The following is an 18638-nucleotide window of genomic DNA, read 5'->3' on the forward strand; positions in this document are numbered from 1 at the left end:
AAAGCCAAGCTTTCTGCCAAACTACAGTGGCCTTCATCAGGGCATGTGAAGGTCTGCTTCTGACAGTGACCATAGAAATTCTTCAAAAAACGTGGAATTCACGACCATACGATTCACGGCCCCCCCTACTCACTGGACTCAGGTATCATCGCGCTATACTGTGGTGGTTGGAGGGAAGTTACTGACTTACCGTCTTCTGTCGACAGTTTCTGGAGTGCGTCGCGCTGTGTTGTGGTGATGTTATGCATGTGTTTGTGGAGTACAGGTCTCCATGTACGAAGGCGTACCTAAAAAATAACCGGAGTAAGATTGCCGTGGCTGAAGCTTGTGTAGTACGTATTTCTGCCGCTAGGCGTGTATAGCGCAACTCATGGCCAGTTCAGTGCCGCCTGTGTTGTTGACCTGGCTTGTTCTATTCATGTGCAGTAATTCCTTTTGCTAGCACTGTTTTGTTCTTGTTTCTTTTTTTATGATCACAAGTTTAAGTGAACATCGTGCAAACCTTTTATTGGGAAGTTTTAAGAAAATTGTGCAACAGTGCTCATAAAAAAAATACCCGAGTTATGGCAGACAGGAGACTGGTTCGTCCACCACAACAATGCACCTGCATGCACAGCTATCTCTGTTAGACAGTTTTTTTGCTAAAAATGGCATGCTTCCACTGTGTCGTGCCTGAACTGGCTCACTGCGACCTTTTCTTATTTCCATGCATGAAAAGGGGCACGAAAGGTCACCGATTTGACAACATTGAAGAGGTCAAGAAAAAGATGAGGGAGGAGCTCTCAGCCATTTATAAAGATGACTACAAAAAATGTTTCAAACAGTCGAAGCACCGGTGGGACAAATGTGTTAGTTGTAATGTAGAGTTTTGAAAGGGAAAAGGTTATTTTGTAAAAGAAAGTTGAAAATATATAGGTAAAAAAAAAAAATTCTGGTTGTTTGGGTACCCCCTCATATTTATTTATTACTTATTCATTTATTTATTTTCTGCTGGTTTGTTTGTTTGTTTCTTTGTTTGTTTGTTTGTTTGTTTGTTTGTTTATTTTAATACAATGAGCCACGAAAACCTATGTTCATTAAATGTATAAACTACCTGAAAAGGAAAACTTTGGTAACAGAATTCTACTTAAAAAAGAAACAGCTTAATTAAAATAGAGTGACAGGTTTCGTTCTTGAAAGGACATCATCAGGTTCTATCAACTCACATTCAAAAATATTTAGAAATGTATAAACATTTATGTTGAAATCCTTAAACACTTGAAATTTTGAACTCCTCACTTCTCTCCACTCTAGCATTCTCGATTGAGAGTCTAGTTGCAGACTTCATGAAGGTAAGTTCCATATTTCAAGTTTTTAAGACTTAAAACAGTATTTAAACATCGATATTTCTGTAGCCTGGTTACAAAGATGGCCAACTCCATGTAGCAAAATTTTCAGGAGAGGCAAAACGCTGTGTAAACTACTTTCACATAAGTGGTATTGTTGAAAAATTGTCCATTGATTATAGAATGGCAATAGTCTGTAATAAAATCGTATGCTTTAAAGAGATATGGAGATGGCTGGGTTTGTAACCAACAATTGAATATGGTCACTTTTGTCACCAAGATGGTGTCTGCTGGTGAGGGCTTCGTCAGCAATAATAAGGCATGACTGATGTACCAGGTCTATATCAAAATTGCACATCTTCACTCTTACACACATTTACTTTTACTCCAGAGTTCTTTCCCTGGTTTCATGACAGGCAAAGATCAATTGATTTCAAAATTATAATATTGTTCGCCACTAACACCTCTTGACTTTGGTTTCTTGGTGAAAACTAACGTTTTGACTTGTAAAATCTTAAAATGAAGTTTAACTGGATCTTTAACACAGGCTTTAGCTTCTGCCTTCCAGTCTTGATTGGCCCAATCTTTTCCTAAAAGTTTGACTGCTCCATGCTTACCAAATTCTTCATGGTACTCTTCAAGCTGCACAATCGTATCTTTTGCCTCAATACTTACGTCGATTGCACCAAAAACTCAATCACTTGGCATATAAGAGTGCCTTGTGACAACAAACACAAATTCAGAGTTTTGGATCAAAGTTTTTGTTCTTTATAACCAAGCAATGCACAATGTTAACAAGGTTGTATTTTTGTTTTGCCACAAGCCGTACAGTGTCTTTGCCTTCAAAATAGCCGGTTTTAGATTTACGCTAAAGTTCCTCAAATACTGCAGAGGCTATTTTGTTTGAAGACTTTTTCATTTGATGCTCTGCCCAAGAATAAATTGATACATTGTCTTTACGTAGAGCTCCAGGTCCACTGGAACATCCAGATACCACTGTCAAATTATAGCAGTATAGCTGCCTTGAAGAGTATGTGCTTTGAACTGGAAGTTTTCGTAATAGCATAATTTTTTGCATATCATATGACATTACAGCTACGTTATCTTGAAATTTTCTTTCTTTCTTTATGTATGGGGATTCTTTTACAACTCCTTCCACTATTTCTGATGGTATAGTTCAAAACAATGTTAATTAATAACTCCCATGCAGAACACACCGCTCGTCAGTATTACTCTAATAAATACCATGAGCTTGCGAGGTCACATGATTGGTGCTTGGTAGAGGTGGCCGTTTTTGTCACCAACATATTTTAGGGCTGGCCGATTTTGTAACCAAGCCAGATGTTTAAATACGATTTTAACGTGCTTCTGGCTATTTTTGTCATTATAGAATATCATGATTGGATTCTCTACGCTATGTGCTCTTGAAATCTGCCATTATCTCAACTTGTAAAAAAATAGAGTTGTCCATCTTTTTAACCAGGCTACAGATTTGTACATTTCTAAATATTTTTCAGTGTGATTTGATAGAATCTCTTACAAGAATGAAACTCGTCATTCTATTTTAATTAAGTTATTTCTTTTTCAATTATAATTTCATGACCATACTTTTTCTTTTCTTTTTTTTTTTTTTCTTCAGATAGTTCATAAATGTATATGTTCAAAAATAAGTTTTGGCGGGCTGAAAAACCTAACAGTTATAAGTTACATTTTTTGAATGTGTAATTTTTGTAGATTTCTTTATTGTGAAGTTGACTGATAATCTGCAAATTCTTTTTTTGAATATTCAGAGTTGTTGTTATGTGCCTAACTTTAAGTTTTTGTTTGAGATTATCGAGTTTTGCATAAAACTTTGTTCATGCGGCAGTACACATTGTCTGAAAAGTAGTTGATCCTTTCAATTAAATAATAAAATTAAGTGAATAATAAAATTAATGAAAAATGTAATTACTTAATTAAAATTAACTTATAGGCATAACTCTATGTATGTACATCTCACGCTATAGATATGATGTACATGATCCCAACTGTCACTGGGGCTGTCGCCAGTCAGCCTAGTGATCCCGGAAACTATGGATTCAACACTAATTTCAGTCATTTTGGACATTTTCTTTTTCACCCCTTCTCAACCCCCACGCAGATGGAGCCTGAACTTGACTGAAATTACATCCAGAGTGTCACAATTCATTTCAGCAACCCTGAAAACTATGGGTTCGACACCGATATCAGTCATTTTCAATCATTTTCACATGTCGCCCCCTCCCCTAGGGGTCTTAGGGGTGTCTTACCCCCACAATACTTTTTCAGATAGTAAGTCATGATGATGATGATAGTTAAGTCATATGTATACCAAGTTTGGTTGAAATTGCTCCAGTGGTTTAGGAAATGTGGCATACATACATACATACATACATACATACATACATACATACATACATACATACATACATACAGACAGACAGACAGACAGACAGACAGACAGACAGACAGACAGACAGACAGACAGACAGACAGACAGACAGACAGACAGACAGACAGACAGACAGATAGACACTGTGTAGGCAGTACTTTACATTCCCTTAAATAGAAAATACATCTGATATATGGTATAAAAAACCCTTGCATGGATTTTTTAAATCATAATTAATATTTTTTGGTTTATTATAGGTCAGCAGGTCTTCTCTCAGATGCCAGCAGATTGGACTTGGAACCTCCAGATTGGTGAAGTTTTTAATTTTCAGGTGAATACTTGTAAATTGTATTTTATTAAGCATTTTGGAACCTCCAGATCAGTGTTTTAATTTTGTGGAGTTTACAGGGTGAGTCAGAAATACGGCTACATGTTTGTTTGATTGCTTATGTTTAATTATAACTCTTGCAGATGAAGGAATGACCCAGTTAAAAAATTAAGACCTGATGCCATCAACATACAAAAATGCAACAAAAAACATCAACAATACCAAGTCACATAATTGCCTCAAACTATTCGCCATTAACATCACAGCATAGTCGACAGCACTTTGGAAAATCACTCCTTGCTTTCTGATACATGAACAACAGTATAGCACGAATTTCTTCCTCTGTTACTGTTTTCAGCATGTCGATGTCTCGTGGTTTCCAAGCATAAACTTTTTCCTTCAAATGCCCCCACAACGAATAATCACAGGCTGTGAGATCGGGAGAGCGAGCTGGCCATTCTGTCGGCCCTCACCTTCCCACCCACCTGTTTGGTGATTCAGGATTCACAATTTCCTTCACCGCAATAGCGTAGTGAGGTGGTGCACCGTCCTGCTGTGATACGCAGTGTTGGTGCTGAACACTTTGCATCACAGCTTCATTGAGGATTTGACAATACCTTTCTTAACTCTCTCCCCCAAAATTCGCATGTCTAGCAATCCTTCCTATCCAGATTGTCACTGATCCACATTTCATACACTTTTCTTGAATAACTCTAGGATTTTCTTTCACATAATAATGACAGTTGTGTCAATTAACATCCCCATTCACCTGGAACACAGCTTTGTCTAAAAAATACAACTTTTTGTACCAAGATTCGTTAATGACAAATTCACACAGTTGCAACCGCCTGTCAGGGTCATCTTCACTCGCTTCACGAACATGAAGCGGCTTGAAATTCCTGTACTTCTCACGTCTCAAAACATGAGAGATACTGGACTGTCTGATGTCAAGTTCATGTGCACCTTGGCGTGTTGATTTCTGGGGACTACTCGTATTCCATAGTCCTTCCACAATCCTCTCTGTTGTTGCTGCATCAGTGCTGCTGCGAGGTCTTCCAGGAGATTTTCCCTTCTGAATGTTTCCCTTTGTCTCCAGTTTCCCACAGTCGACGGTAGCAATGTTCTGTTAAAATCACGTCTCGTCCATCTCATAGCCTCATGGTCGTTCTGAAAACCAATTGCCTATGCAGCTACAGTAACTTGCTGCTGCATATTCAGCGCCATTTGGGTTAACAATGTAACCGATTTTGTTGGTGCGTTGTTGTGTGTAAATAGTAAGGAGCCTTGACTCTCCGACGGCGCCTGTAAGAGTTATAATCAAACATCAGCAATCGATCAGACGTATAGCCGTATTTCTTACTAACCCTGCACTTGTAAATTGTATTTCATAAAACATTAAGAACCTTCACTGATGGCAGTTCTCAACCCTCTCCCTCAGATCTTTGAGGCTACTCAAATGCAACTTTCCAGATATCTTTGTTTTTACAACTCCAGATCTGTAGAGCCAACGTTTGAACAGTAATAAATATAAAGCTACTATTCCTGTATACCTGTAATTTTTACGAGGGATGCATGTAACAACATGGCAAAGGAAAATTAAAATTTCACTAACCAAAATTGGGCATATTAAAATAATTTGGAAAATTTATAGCGGGCGATGTGAACAACTGGAGAGATGTAACTCATAGTTCAAATATAACAGTTTTGTTTTATTTCTAAAGGCATATTTACTTTTGGAAAGTTTATTTTTACTATAATACAAATTATGTACTTGTAGGCTCGCATTTTTGATCCTCTTTATTTTGTTTCAGTGCGTATATCAGGTGTAATATAACCCAAATGGTTAGACTATTGTACAGGCATAGGCTTAATTCGTTGAGACATCTTCGCCGGCGGAGGTCAATCATCTTCCTGCTTTTAACTCTCCTTGTTTTCAAATCCTTCGATTTGTATTTCAAAATCACTACCACCACTGCTGTACCAGCATAACCTCCTAAATCAACACATTTGTCCTGCAAATATGGCATTTCCTCATCAGTAGCATGACTCACCGTGCCACCATTTCTGTTTACATCAAGTGCGGCCTTGCCGCGATACGTGCATCGCATATTTCCAAAGGCATTTAAACTACTATCCAGAGACCAATAAACATTATGATACATAACAATCTTTTCTAAATCCTCCGTGCTAAGAGTGCCAGTAGTTAACTCTAAAATTCACAAAGAGATGGCAGAGGTATACGCTCCTAAAACACAGGTACGACTTAGTACGGGAGGGGGTTAAGGCATCCCTATAATAAATGAAAATACATCTGATATATGCTATAAAAAACACTTACATGGATCTTTTTATCCTAACTAATATTGTTTTGGTTTATTACAGGTCAGCAAGTCTTCTATCAGTTGCCAGCAGAATGAACTTGGAACCTCCAGATTGGTGAAGTTTTAATTTGTAGGTGAGTACTTGTAAATTGAATTTTATTAACATTAGCTGCCATGGGGGTCCAATCAGACCGGCAGTGTAGATATTTATTAATACCATAACCAGGCCGACAACAGCTGGTTGCTAGGTAATGTGAAATGGAATTCTTATTCTAAGTGCACACATTCTAGCGTGAAAAAAAATTAACCGTGGTATCTCAAGAAACTCTTTGTTAATCCGATAATGTAACGCTGTCCCCCGATTCGGTCTGCTACTACTTACAAAATGATGCAATACGTGATGTTACTGATCGGGTCAACATATGATTTTACGTAGCAATGAGAGAAAGATGAAATTAAGAATTAGAACAGATTGTTTGACATTACAGTGTATTTCGGCAGGGAGATGTGACGATGGATGAGGAAGGCTTACTGGCTAGGTGAGAGCCTGCGTTCAGCAGCCTAAGAAATTTTAGTTGGCGGCCAAACTTGGCCACGACCGTTTCCTTCCCACTCCCAGCGCTTCCCTGTCCCATTGTCGCCATTAGACCTATCTGTGTCGGTGCGACGTAAAACAACTTGCATAGTTATAACCTCTTTGGGTGCAATGTCATGGAAATAAATGAGTGCAGTTTTCAATGCCATTTCTCTAGTGTTTGTAAACAAACCTTCACAGGCTGTGCTTTGCTTTCTATTTCATTTTATTTTGTAGGTTTCCATTTGGTGCAAGTTACTGACATCTGTATATGTCTTGTCATTTGATTGATTATATACGTTTTTAGTACAACGTGTGTCTAAGTACGGTGTCTTCATTAAGGAAAATTAATGATGAAGTATGGCAAAATTTGTTGGAAGATGACGAATCTGACTTTGAGGATACGAGGAATGAACAAACAGATTCCAAGTTGGATTTGGTTGCATCAGCTATTTCTTTGCATCAAATATCGGAAAGTTAAAGTGATGATGAGCCAGCCTTTACAGCAACCTATCGTAACAACTTTGTGTAAGGTCACGCCTCCTGAACAAGGCATGCCAGTACTCTTTTCTTCTTTCCTTTTCTTGATCTGTTTACCCTTCAGGGTTGGCTTTTCCCCTCGGACTCAATGAGGGGTCCCTCCTCTACCACCTGAAGCGTGAGACTTTCGGTTGGGGGATACAACTGGGAGGAGGACTAGTACCTTGCCCAGGCGGCCTCACCTGCTATGCTGAACAGGGGCCTTGTGAAGGGGGGCGGGGGGTATTGGAAGGGATAGGCAAGAAAGAGGGAAGGCAATGGCCATGGACTTAAGTTAGGTACCATCCCAGCATTTGCCTGGAGGAGAAGCGGGGGAAACCACTTTGAGGAGGGTGAGGTGAGAATTGATCACACTAATCACTACACCACAGAGGTGGACACATGCCAATACATTTCCCTAATATTTTCAAGAAAATACCTCTCAGAGTGATGAAACATTTGCTAGTGCATTGCAGATACATTATTGTTTGTTTGTGACATTTTTTTAGTTTTGTGTTCATATGATTAAAATTGTATTATTATTTTGAATTTAGGAATTACACCTTTTGAACAGGCTGTACATTTTTCTAGTCAAAACATATATGCAATTTGGTGTGAACATGACAATCCTCACTGTATTAGCTTTACGTATATATATAAAACTTAATAAATTTATTTCCTATCTTGTGGATATTTTGTATTTTATGTAGACAAGTAAATGCTGCTGCCACAAGATTTAACATTGCCAGTTCTAGGGTTAAGTAAATGTGCCGACCTGATCGGAACGGCAGTTGTGAGCCCCTGATTGTTGACGTTTTTGCCTTGTTTATGCATTATTATCAGTATGCATTCACAATAAAATAGGAAGTAAGGAAAACCATGTTTCATTCAAAATGGCACCTAAGTGGGGGTCGCCAAATGTAGCATGGCAGGTAACTTGTTAAATAAGAAAGTAGAGAGAGGGCAATACTTAAGACATTCCTAGAAATAGAAGTGCTCACATCTAACATGTGAGACCGACCGACATAAAAAAGTGAAATTTTGGGGATACATTTTTATTACTATGGGAGGATTTTTTTAAATTTTCTGTCGCTGAGGGGTGATGGTGACTTGCTTCAGTGAGTATATCTATATCTCAGAAACCTAACAGTTTACAGACGTAAAAATTGGTATTTCGAATCTCCTTAAAAATTAGAGAAACTTTTTTTTTCCCCGGACAATCCGCTTAGGTGAGAAGGGGGCGGGGGTGGGGGTACGGGGGGAGAATTTTTTTAAATGAGTTTATCTATATCTCAAAAACTTAACATGTTACAGACATGAAAATTAGTATTTGGAATCTGCTTTAAAAATAAAGAGACATGTTTTTCGATAACTCCACTTGGGTTGGTGAGGGGTGGGGGTAAAGGGACTGGAAAAGGGATTGAATTCTTTGTATGAGACTAATCATATCTTCAAAATTGAAGACGACACAGGCGTTGAAATTGGTCGTTGGAATCTCCTTTAAAAGCAAAGAAACATGCATTTTTTGTTTTAGGAAAATCAAGTTAGTTGGGGAGGGATGGGGTGAAAAGGAGTGAACTTATAAAATTACTATAAATCACTTAGGCCTACCATGTTACAGACATGAAAATTGGTACCGGTATTTGGTTACTCCTTTAAAAATAAACACATATTTTTTCGTTTTCGGAAAATCCACTTAATGTGGGGTAAAAAGGACTGAAAAATGGATTTAATTCTTTTTATACCAGGCGAGTTGGCCGTGCGGTTAGGGGTGCGCAGTTGTGAGCTTGCATCCAGGGCTCAAGCCCCACTGTCGACAGCCCTGAAGATGGTTTTCCGTGGTTTCCCATTTTCACACCAGGCAAATGCTGGGGCTGTACCTTAATTAAGGCCACAGGCACTTCCTTCCCACTCCTAAGCCTTTCCTATCCCATCGTCGGTGCTATATAAGGGATTTGTAAAAAAAATATATATATATATATATATATTGTATGAGGATACTTATATCTCAAAAACTAAAGTTGTTACAGACGTGAAAATTGGTATGGGAATCTTCTTTTAAAATAAAGAAACACATACTTTTTTTTTTTGGTAAATCCATTTGGGGAGTTGTGTTGATTGGGGGGGGGGGGGTTGGTGGAAGGAATTGGGGATTGAAAGGAAGTTAAAAAGATTGAATTCTTTTTATTTATATCTCAAACACTGAATTTTTCCATACATGGTAATGGTATTTGGGATCTCCTTTAAAAATAAAAAAACTTTTTTTTTTTAATGCACTTAAGGGGTAATTCAGTAGATCGGTTGAAACCAGCTTTCCTATTGGAAGAAAATATCAGTGCCATACAAAACCTGCAAAGGAACTGGCCAGACATTCACCAGGTCAGGATGCACGGTTCTTTTTCCTGCACGTTTCCTTGAAATGCACCCGAGCGAAGCCGTGCATAACAGCCAGTCTTAAATATAGTGTGAAACACCCTTAAGGCCGCCACACACAGAAAGCTAAGATAAGCTACTTTAAGCTATGCAATATCAAGCTATGTTGTGCTGTGTCATGAATAAAAAGCTAGGTTAAAATATGGTAGGCAGCATTTTAAAGATGGCTTCTTTATCAGCCGCTGTCGTAGAAGACAAAGTAAGAGAAAGAATCAGAAAGAGGAAGAGGTTCTGTGTACGTGAAATTGGAGGAAGAATAATTTATGGTGAATTCAATCATTTGATTCAAGCATTGCAGGGAAATTATGAAGAATTAAAAATTACTTTTGTCTAAATCAGGAACTGTTTCATGAAGTTAAGAAAAAATGAATATGGAGTACCCAAATCATAGAATGAAAGGTAAAAATGTAGATAAAAGCAAAATATGATTTCCAGAGTTTCATTTATTTCTTGCCAACATTTTATGGTTATACCTCTTTAACAGTTTGACAGACAAGTATATTTTTGTTTCTCTTCTATCAGGTTTTTATCCTTTGGTCTGCGTTCCATGATAATTAACAAACACAAAAACAATTAAGCAACATATTAGTTGCTGTATTGAGGTATTTCACGAAAGCCACACACATGCTAGACACTAGGCAAAAAAGTGATTGTGTGCATGTGCGAAGCCAGTTTCTGCTATGAAAATCGCCTCCTTGGCACTGCTTAAATTAGCGTAGCTTAGCTTTCTGTGTGTACTGGCATTTGCATGGATATTTTTAAAATCATAATCTGATAAGCGTAACATTTTTCGTTGTTGTAGCTTAGCCATTCACCACACCTGGGAAACTGGAGCTGGATGATGATGTCAGCCAGTCTTCTCTCACTCGCCAACAGAATGGACTTGGAATCTCCAGATTGGTGAAGTTGTCAAATTATGGTGAGTACTTGTTTGCATTAAATTTCCTGTTATTGACCTGTGATTTTTGTAACAGTGTTGACAAAACTATTGTTTGCATATAAACAGTGGTTGTTTGTAATTAATGTTTGCACCTGGTTAGGAATTATGTTGACTATTTATGTCAACAGACAGATGATCTGTAGAAAAATGGCTCATTAACGTAACGTCATTGTCGTTAAATCTTCTCTGTAATATTCTGGATGTGAAAAATGATCTCCCAGAACTGGAGTGTTTATCGTAGAGATGGGAGAGATTTGATAGGAGAGATGCATACTGGTGAAAAAAATAAACTTTAAACTATGAAAAAGATAACGATGAGAAACATGAAATTTTAGGTGTAAGGTTCATCTCTAAAATTAATAGGCAAGTTCATATTTCACTTATACACAAAATAGTTTGTGACAGTATTTATGGCTAGACTAGACAAGCGATATGAATAAAGAATCACAAACAAAGCTTTTTGGGGATTATGTTATACTATATATAATAATAAATAAGATACAGGATTGTTCGCTACTGCAAAAAGACCTTGCCAGTGTTCTGATACGGACAGCAGACAGTGTTATGATGGTGTAAAGGCATATTGCAAGTTTCACCCACCAAGAGTAAAAGTCCTCTCAGTTTTAATTACAGTGTTAATGGGGTGAAAGTTCCTTCTGGGGATCACTGTAAGTACAGTAGAACCTCGATAATTCGAAATCGGTTAGTTCAAAATCCCGCCTAATTCGAAGAAGCTCTCGTACCCAGAAACATGAGATACAGTTTTGCATGTTATTTCAATTGTTTAATTCGAAATACGGATAATTCGTAATTCGAAGTACAATGTCGGCCCCATTACCGAAATTCAGACTTTTAATTCGAAACTGCCTTTACATTTTAAAACAATAGTATGTTACAGAGTAATTTCAACTCGAAATGTATCCGCTCCGCGTCATAACAGAACGCGCGTTCCGGAACGTGGAGGGGTAGCTTTCTGCACTTACACTCACTTCGGTGGGTGTACAGTGCGCTTCATTATTGCTAAGTTGAATGAAATCGGAATTCTTTTGTGTTCAACCTTTTAAGGAACGCCGTAATATCACGCAACAGGCAGTGTGCGGGAAAACAGAATCCGCGAACCCTGGCGATACCAACAGTTGACGAAAAAACGTGGCAAATATAATAAATTCGTACGCACCGAACAACATTGACATGCCGGTGAAACTGCATTGTTTTATTGTAATGCGAGCCCAAACGGTCTTATGGTTTTAAAGGAGAAATTGCCACCCGGGAAACCGTAGTGTGAGGGATGGGGGTCATAGTAGTACGTTGCAATGCACACGGAAGCGATATACTTTATCCCCTCGTCATAGGAAACTTCGATAAGCCACGATGTTTTAAGAGCGTCGGGCACTTTCCATGCCAGTACAAAGCATGTATAATAAAAATGCAAACAGTAAAGAAATCCAAAAAATAATGCATTTGCACACGGGAACCGGCATAATTTTTCCTCGTCTTTGAATTGTGCGACTTTTTTTCTTTCGTTGCGTGAGGTTATGTTTGTCAGCGATTTATCCAAGTGCATTATTTGAACATTGTAAATGCACCTTGTTGGATACATTTCGGAAATAGTTTTTTCCATGGCATTAGAAAGGTTTAAACTGTGAATCGAGGTGATTGCATGTATTAATGGGTCTTAGAATACTTCGTGACGCGGCAAGTGTTTACATTTCTGAAGTACGAGAGAAGTGCCACGGCGGGAAATCGTACAAGGATAGAGTCATAGGAAAGTTCGATTTTAAGGGCATCGGGTACTTTCTGTGTAAATACAAGGCATCTAAAATGCATACAGTATAGTAATCCAATCAATAAAGCACTTGCACATGGGAGCGAGCATAGATTTCTCCTCGTCTTTGAATCGTACTTTTTTTTTTTTTTTTTCTTTCTTTCGTTGCGTGAGGTTATGTTTACCAGTGAGATATCCGAGTATATTATTTGAATACTGTAAATGCACCTTCTTGGATACATTTTGGAAATAGTTCTTTTTTCATGGCATTTGAAAGGTATAAACTGTGAATCAAGGTTAAATGCATGCAGTAACGGGCCTTAGAATATTTTATAACGCGGCAAGGGTTGGTACTTCTGAATTGCGGATTGGCGGTTAATTCGAAATCACGTAATTCGAAGTCCGATTTTTGAGTCCCAACGACTTCGAATTAACGAGGTTTTACTGTACCTACATTTTAATATAAGGAAAGATCTCCATTAGGGGAATCACATTAATGGGATTGTAAATAAAGGGTACAGATTTCTTCATATGGTAGTGGGTTCAAACCCCACTGTTGGCAGTCCTGAAGTTGGTTTTACATGGTTTCCCATTTTCATACCAGGCAAATGCTGGGGCTGTACCTAATGAAGGCCATGGCCGCTTCCTTCCCATTCCTAGGCCTTTCCTGTCCCCTCGTCGCCAAAGACCTATCTGTATCAGTGTGACGTAAAGCAACTAGCGTATGGTAGTGAAGGTATTTAGGGGTTGTAGTAAGGGTGAATAAGTCTTGGTGTGACCGGAATTAGAGTATGGTTGTAGTGTATAGGACACTCGCTAGGATTACGTGATTCTTCTTCTTAGAGTAATTCAATCTAATGACTGATTTGCTCCTGCTATGAGTCTTCTCCAATTGGGTCAATCCTTGTGTCTGCATAGCTCCTGCATCCTGAGTTCACAAGTAATGTCATCATGAATGCATACCTGCCAACCCTTCTGATGTACCCAGAAACTTTCCATTTTTTTTTTAATTCGTCTTCCGATTTATTCTTATTTCTTCCTACTTTTGACCTACAGTTCGGTCAATGATCTTCCCCTAGATAAAGGATAAATTCTTATGTGCTTGTGTAATTTACAAAACCTGATTTTCAAGATTATTTATTTGATGGTTTATTTCGAGCGTATCGTCTGTTGCCTTCATATATTGTGTTTCCCGCTCACCACAGCGCCTGGGGATTCGGGGCAGAAATCGTCCTACAAGCAAGAGAGGCTAGTGCGCGTAGTTTTGTTGGAGTTGGTGGCACGTGTTTTCTCTTGCGGTTCTGTTCTTCCACCCCCCCCTCCCATCAAAGTCGTATGTTCATAATGTATGAGATGCACTGATCTGTTGTAATGTGGTTATTTCGCGTATTTCTGTGCGTTTTTATTCATTCTTACTTAATAATTTTAATGAGTTGCATGTATTTCAGAGAGTTGTGTCGGTGATTGTTTCTGGTATTTTCTCTTCGCGTTATGGTCAAGAAACATAACAAACGTTATCTCCAAGTGTTCAGAGAAACCTATAAAATTAAATTTCCATTCATTTTACAGTCTAGTAGATAGATAGATAGATAAGAAATGGGTGAGCCCTGTTTTCGCAGAGCTCCACACGTAGGTCTATGAAGACCCTTTGTGCCCCTTGAACGGGTTTGCCTAGTCCAGCCCTAGTGCTCCTATAAAGGATACCAGTGTCCGGATTTTGGTGTTCCTGATGTCCTCCAGGCTCACGAAGTGTGAGCCCAGGTATCGATGTCTAGTGCTTGCAAAAGCCTCGCACTGACATAACACATGCGCGGAGGTCTCCTCCTCCTTACCGCATCTTCTACACATCGGATCCTGGGTGATTTTCATGATGTGTAGGTGTCTCTGTAAGGTATTGTGGCCTGTTAACAGTCCAACTACCATTCTCATTCTGGTCCTATTCAGATTCGTTAGGACCTTTTTATAGCTTTGACTAGGCCCTTTGATAAGTTCACGTGCCTGTCTTGCTATGGTTAACCTCTTCCAAATATCTAGGTGAGACTGGTTTATCCATTGGGATATTACCAGTCTCACACTTCGGAGTGACACTCCCAGGAAGGGCTCTGGTCCTGTAAAGGAACCCATTGAGCCCTGTTTCGCTAGTTTGTCAGCTTCTTCATTTCCACTGATTCCTGTGTGCCCAGGAACCCATAATAAGGTAACTGAGCTAAGCTCACACAGCTGATCTAACATCCTTTGGCATTCCCATACCAGTTTTGATGTTGTTTTAACTGCACATAGTGCTTTTAACGCTGCCTGGCTATCACTACATATAGTGATGTGTCTTCTGTGTCCAGGCATTTTCCATATATTTAAAGCACAGGCTAGTATTGCGTATACTTCAGCCTGGAAAACAGTAGCATATTTACCCATAGGAAGGGAGAGCCTTGTCTTAGGCCCCCAGACCCCGGCGCCTGTGCCCGCCTCCGTCCGCGAGCCATCTGTGTACCATGTACAGCCCCCAGACTTAAGACGGGCCCCAGCGTCCGCGGCCCACTCCTCCCTTGTGGGTATCACCACTGTGAATTTATAATTCAAATTAAAGCTAGGCTTCATCAGATCCCCGATCATCATTGTCATAGGGCAAGTCTGGTGAAGCCTTGTAAGAATAGAGGCATGACCTCTATTCGGGTTTTTGAAGGACCATCCTCCGAGTGACCAAAGGCGATAGGCACTCATTCCCGCTATTACCTTAACATATAAATGTAATGGGGGGAAAACCTAGGATGGCCTCCATTGCACATAATGGTGTAGTATCCAGTGCCCCTGTTATTCCTAGACACGCAAGTCTTTGGACACTGTTTAACTTGGTGCTCACAGTTTTACTCTCTGAGCCTGGCCACCAGACTATAGATGCATAGGTGATCGTGGGCCGTACAATGGAGATATAGAGCCACTGGACCACCCTAGGTCTTAGGCCCCAAGTTTTCCCGACGGCCCTGCGACAGGCCCACATAATCTTGCGAGCCTTATCCACCTTATGATCTATATGTTTCTTCCTACTCAGTCTTGCCTCAAGGATTACCCCTAGGTACTTAACCGAGGTTGTCTTAACTAATTTTTTTCCGAATAGGAAAGGCTCTGACAGTCCGTCTAGCCTCCTCCTCCTGGTAAATACCACGAGCTCCGTCTTATCGGGATTAACCGACACGTCTGTCTCGTGACACCATCTTTCCACCCTACGTAGAGAGCTCTGTACGAGTTCGGAAACCGTACTGGGGAAATTTCCTACCGCCATCAGGCTTATGTCGTCTGCATAGCCTTGGGCGTATATTCCTCCAACATTTAACCTTGATGGTTATGAATTTCATGTTTTTGGTCCGTATTGAACAATATATAAGTAATAATAATAATAACTTAAATGTTTCCACCTTTTCAATACAATATATTCACAAAATTACAAAATTATACGGTAATATTGTCTTAGGATTTCGCCACAAATGATCTTTGCTCCAATACGGCTGATGATGACCCCTAGATGGGTCGAAACTAGTACCGTATAATTTTGTAATTTTGTGAATATATTGTATTGAAAAGGTGGAAACATTTAAGTTATTATTATTATTACTTAACATTTAACCTGGTAAGTAGTTCGTCCACTACCAGACACCATAATGTTGGTGATAATACTCCTCCCTGTGGACACCCCCTGTCTATATTAGCTCTCAACATTACAGCGTTGAGAGTAAACAGAACTTGACGGCCCTGCAGTGAGGCCATAATCCATTTTATGAGCATACTGCTCACTCCTCTTCTCTCTAGACTACGTTCTATGGAGCCCAAAGATGTATAGTTAAAGGCCCCTTCTATATCTAGGAATACAACCATAGCAAGTTGTTGCTGATCCAAGGCACTCTCCAGCCTAGAAACCAGCTGGTGTAGTGCCGTCTCAACCGACTTCCCTGGTTGATATGCATGCTGATGAGAATGCAGGGGAAAGTCTCTTAATACTTTCTCCCTGATATGTCTATCCACCAGTCTTTCCAAGGTCTTAAGTAGAAAAGACGTTAGACTAATGGGTCTATAATCCTTAGGTCTAGTATATGAAGACCTTCCGGGTTTAGGTATAAATACCACCTTCGCCTGACGCCACAAGGAGTACACGTACCCCATAGTGAGACAGGCTCTAAAGATTCTGACCAGGTATGGTATAAGGACCCCCCCCCCCCCCGCCTCCTGAAGAAGCGCCGGGAAGATCCCATCCACACCTGGGCTTTTGTAAGGGGCAAAGGATTCTAATGCCCACTTAACCCTTCTTGGGGTAACAATCTCTGTGGCTTCCCTCCAGCTACTTTTATGGGGTCTGAAGGATCCGCTCGATTCTACCTCACTATTCGTGATTACCGAACCTGGAAAGTGGGCATCAAGCAGTAAGCTCAGAGTCTCCCCCTCTGTGGATGTGTATCCACCAGAAGGAGTCTCCAGTGAGCCCAGCCTTGCCCTTCTATCCAAGGTTAAAATTTTATGAAGCCTTGCCGCTTCATGTTGACTTTCAATGGAGTCACAAAATTGTCTCCAAGATTTCCTAGAAGCCTTCTTGACTTCTGACTTGTACCTTCTTTGTGATTCTTTGTAAGAATCTAGGCTTTCTTGATCCTGAAGTTCCCTGTATTTATTCCAGAGCCTTCGTGTATTTCTCCTCAGGTGTTCAAGATAACTATTCCACTTGAAGCTTCCTGTTACTCTGTTTGCCTTAACAATAGGGCAGTTTAATTCATAAGAGGTAACCAGTGTCCGTGTGAGAAAACTCACACTGAGCTCCAGCTCCTCTTTGTTTTTAATTATATTTGAGGGTCCTCCCTCCAGTCCCCTCCTCACGTCCTCCCTAAAAGATATCCAATCAGTTCGTCTAGGGTTTCTGTAAGACGGGATCTCGATGGAGCCCTCTATATAAAACACAATGTGTCTATGATCTGACAAGGAAGGCTCCAAAGAGACCTTCCAGTCTTTAAATTCCTGCATGATTCCCATGGAACCCAGGGTAAGATCTATGATCCCTTCGCTCCTATTATTAATGAAGGTAGGGGTATCACCAATATTCATGATCTCAAGATCAGTTGTACATAGAAATTCTATGAGGTGCTCTCCCCTTCGGTTTGTATTTTTACTTCCCCAAATGCTATGATGAGCATTGGCATCACATCCTACTACGAGGTTTAATCCTTGTTTCCTACAGTATATCACCAGTCTCTTGAACTCCTCCGGCGGGGGTGGAGATTCAGAGTCTCCTGGGAAATATGCAGAACAGACAACCAAGTCTCTTGGCTGTCCGCCCTCTTCATATCTCATTAGGACTGCTACTAGGTCTCTAGTAATGAAACCCGGTATAGCCCAAGTGTTATGATCCTTAACTAGTATACATGCTCTAGGCTTCTCCTCTGCTATTCCACTGAATAGAGTGAAACCTGCACAATTTAGTCCCATGATATGTCCCTGTCTAAGCCAGGGTTCTTGTATCAGGGCGACCGAAAACCCGCCTTTCTGGATACTTCTATTAAGTACCCTAGAGGCCGCTATACAATGTTGTATATTTGCTTGTATGAAAGTAATCATTCTTTACTTTCATAGAATACTTTACCTTATGCGGTCTCCGGAACTTGCAGCTCCGTCTCCCGCGATGGATCCTGGGGCTTGGCTGGCCCCGGTTCCTGTCCGGGCTCCAGCTCTTCGCCCCTGCTGGTCTCTGTTTTATCTGTGGTGGGGTTGGTCCTCTGCTTGTCACGCTTGCCCTCCACTAATGTGAAGGTAGCCACATGCACCCCGCAGAAGATCTTCTTCCCTACCACTTTCTCCACATCCCTGGAGTCCATGCTGACCACAAGGCGGACACCTCTCTTCTCCTCCTTGCGGTCGTAGACCCTCCAGCTGGCGGGATTTAAGCCATGGTTCTGGCGTGCCATTCTTCCCAAAAGGACGTTATTGTCCTTTGGTTGTCCTGGTATCCAGACCATGACTCTCTTGTAGGAAAGGAGTTTGTCCATGCC

The 18638-nt window shown here is 40.1% G+C and overlaps 1 long non-coding RNA gene across 3 annotated transcripts in view; it reads left to right on the forward strand.

The window, feature by feature from the left end:
* The window catches only part of LOC136884637 (uncharacterized), an 83598-nt gene that overhangs the window by 16682 nt on the left and 48278 nt on the right, over positions 1 to 18638 (forward strand). For all 3 annotated transcript variants that reach the window (XR_010861395.2, XR_010861396.2, XR_010861394.2), the window contains exons 4-6: positions 3993 to 4066; positions 6446 to 6518; positions 10713 to 10829. This is a non-coding gene — a long non-coding RNA (uncharacterized lncRNA). The remainder of the gene's footprint in view (positions 1 to 3992; positions 4067 to 6445; positions 6519 to 10712; positions 10830 to 18638) is intronic.

Source organism: Anabrus simplex, chromosome 13 (genome assembly GCF_040414725.1).
Source record: "Anabrus simplex isolate iqAnaSimp1 chromosome 13, ASM4041472v1, whole genome shotgun sequence".
NCBI lineage: Eukaryota > Metazoa > Arthropoda > Insecta > Orthoptera > Tettigoniidae > Anabrus > Anabrus simplex.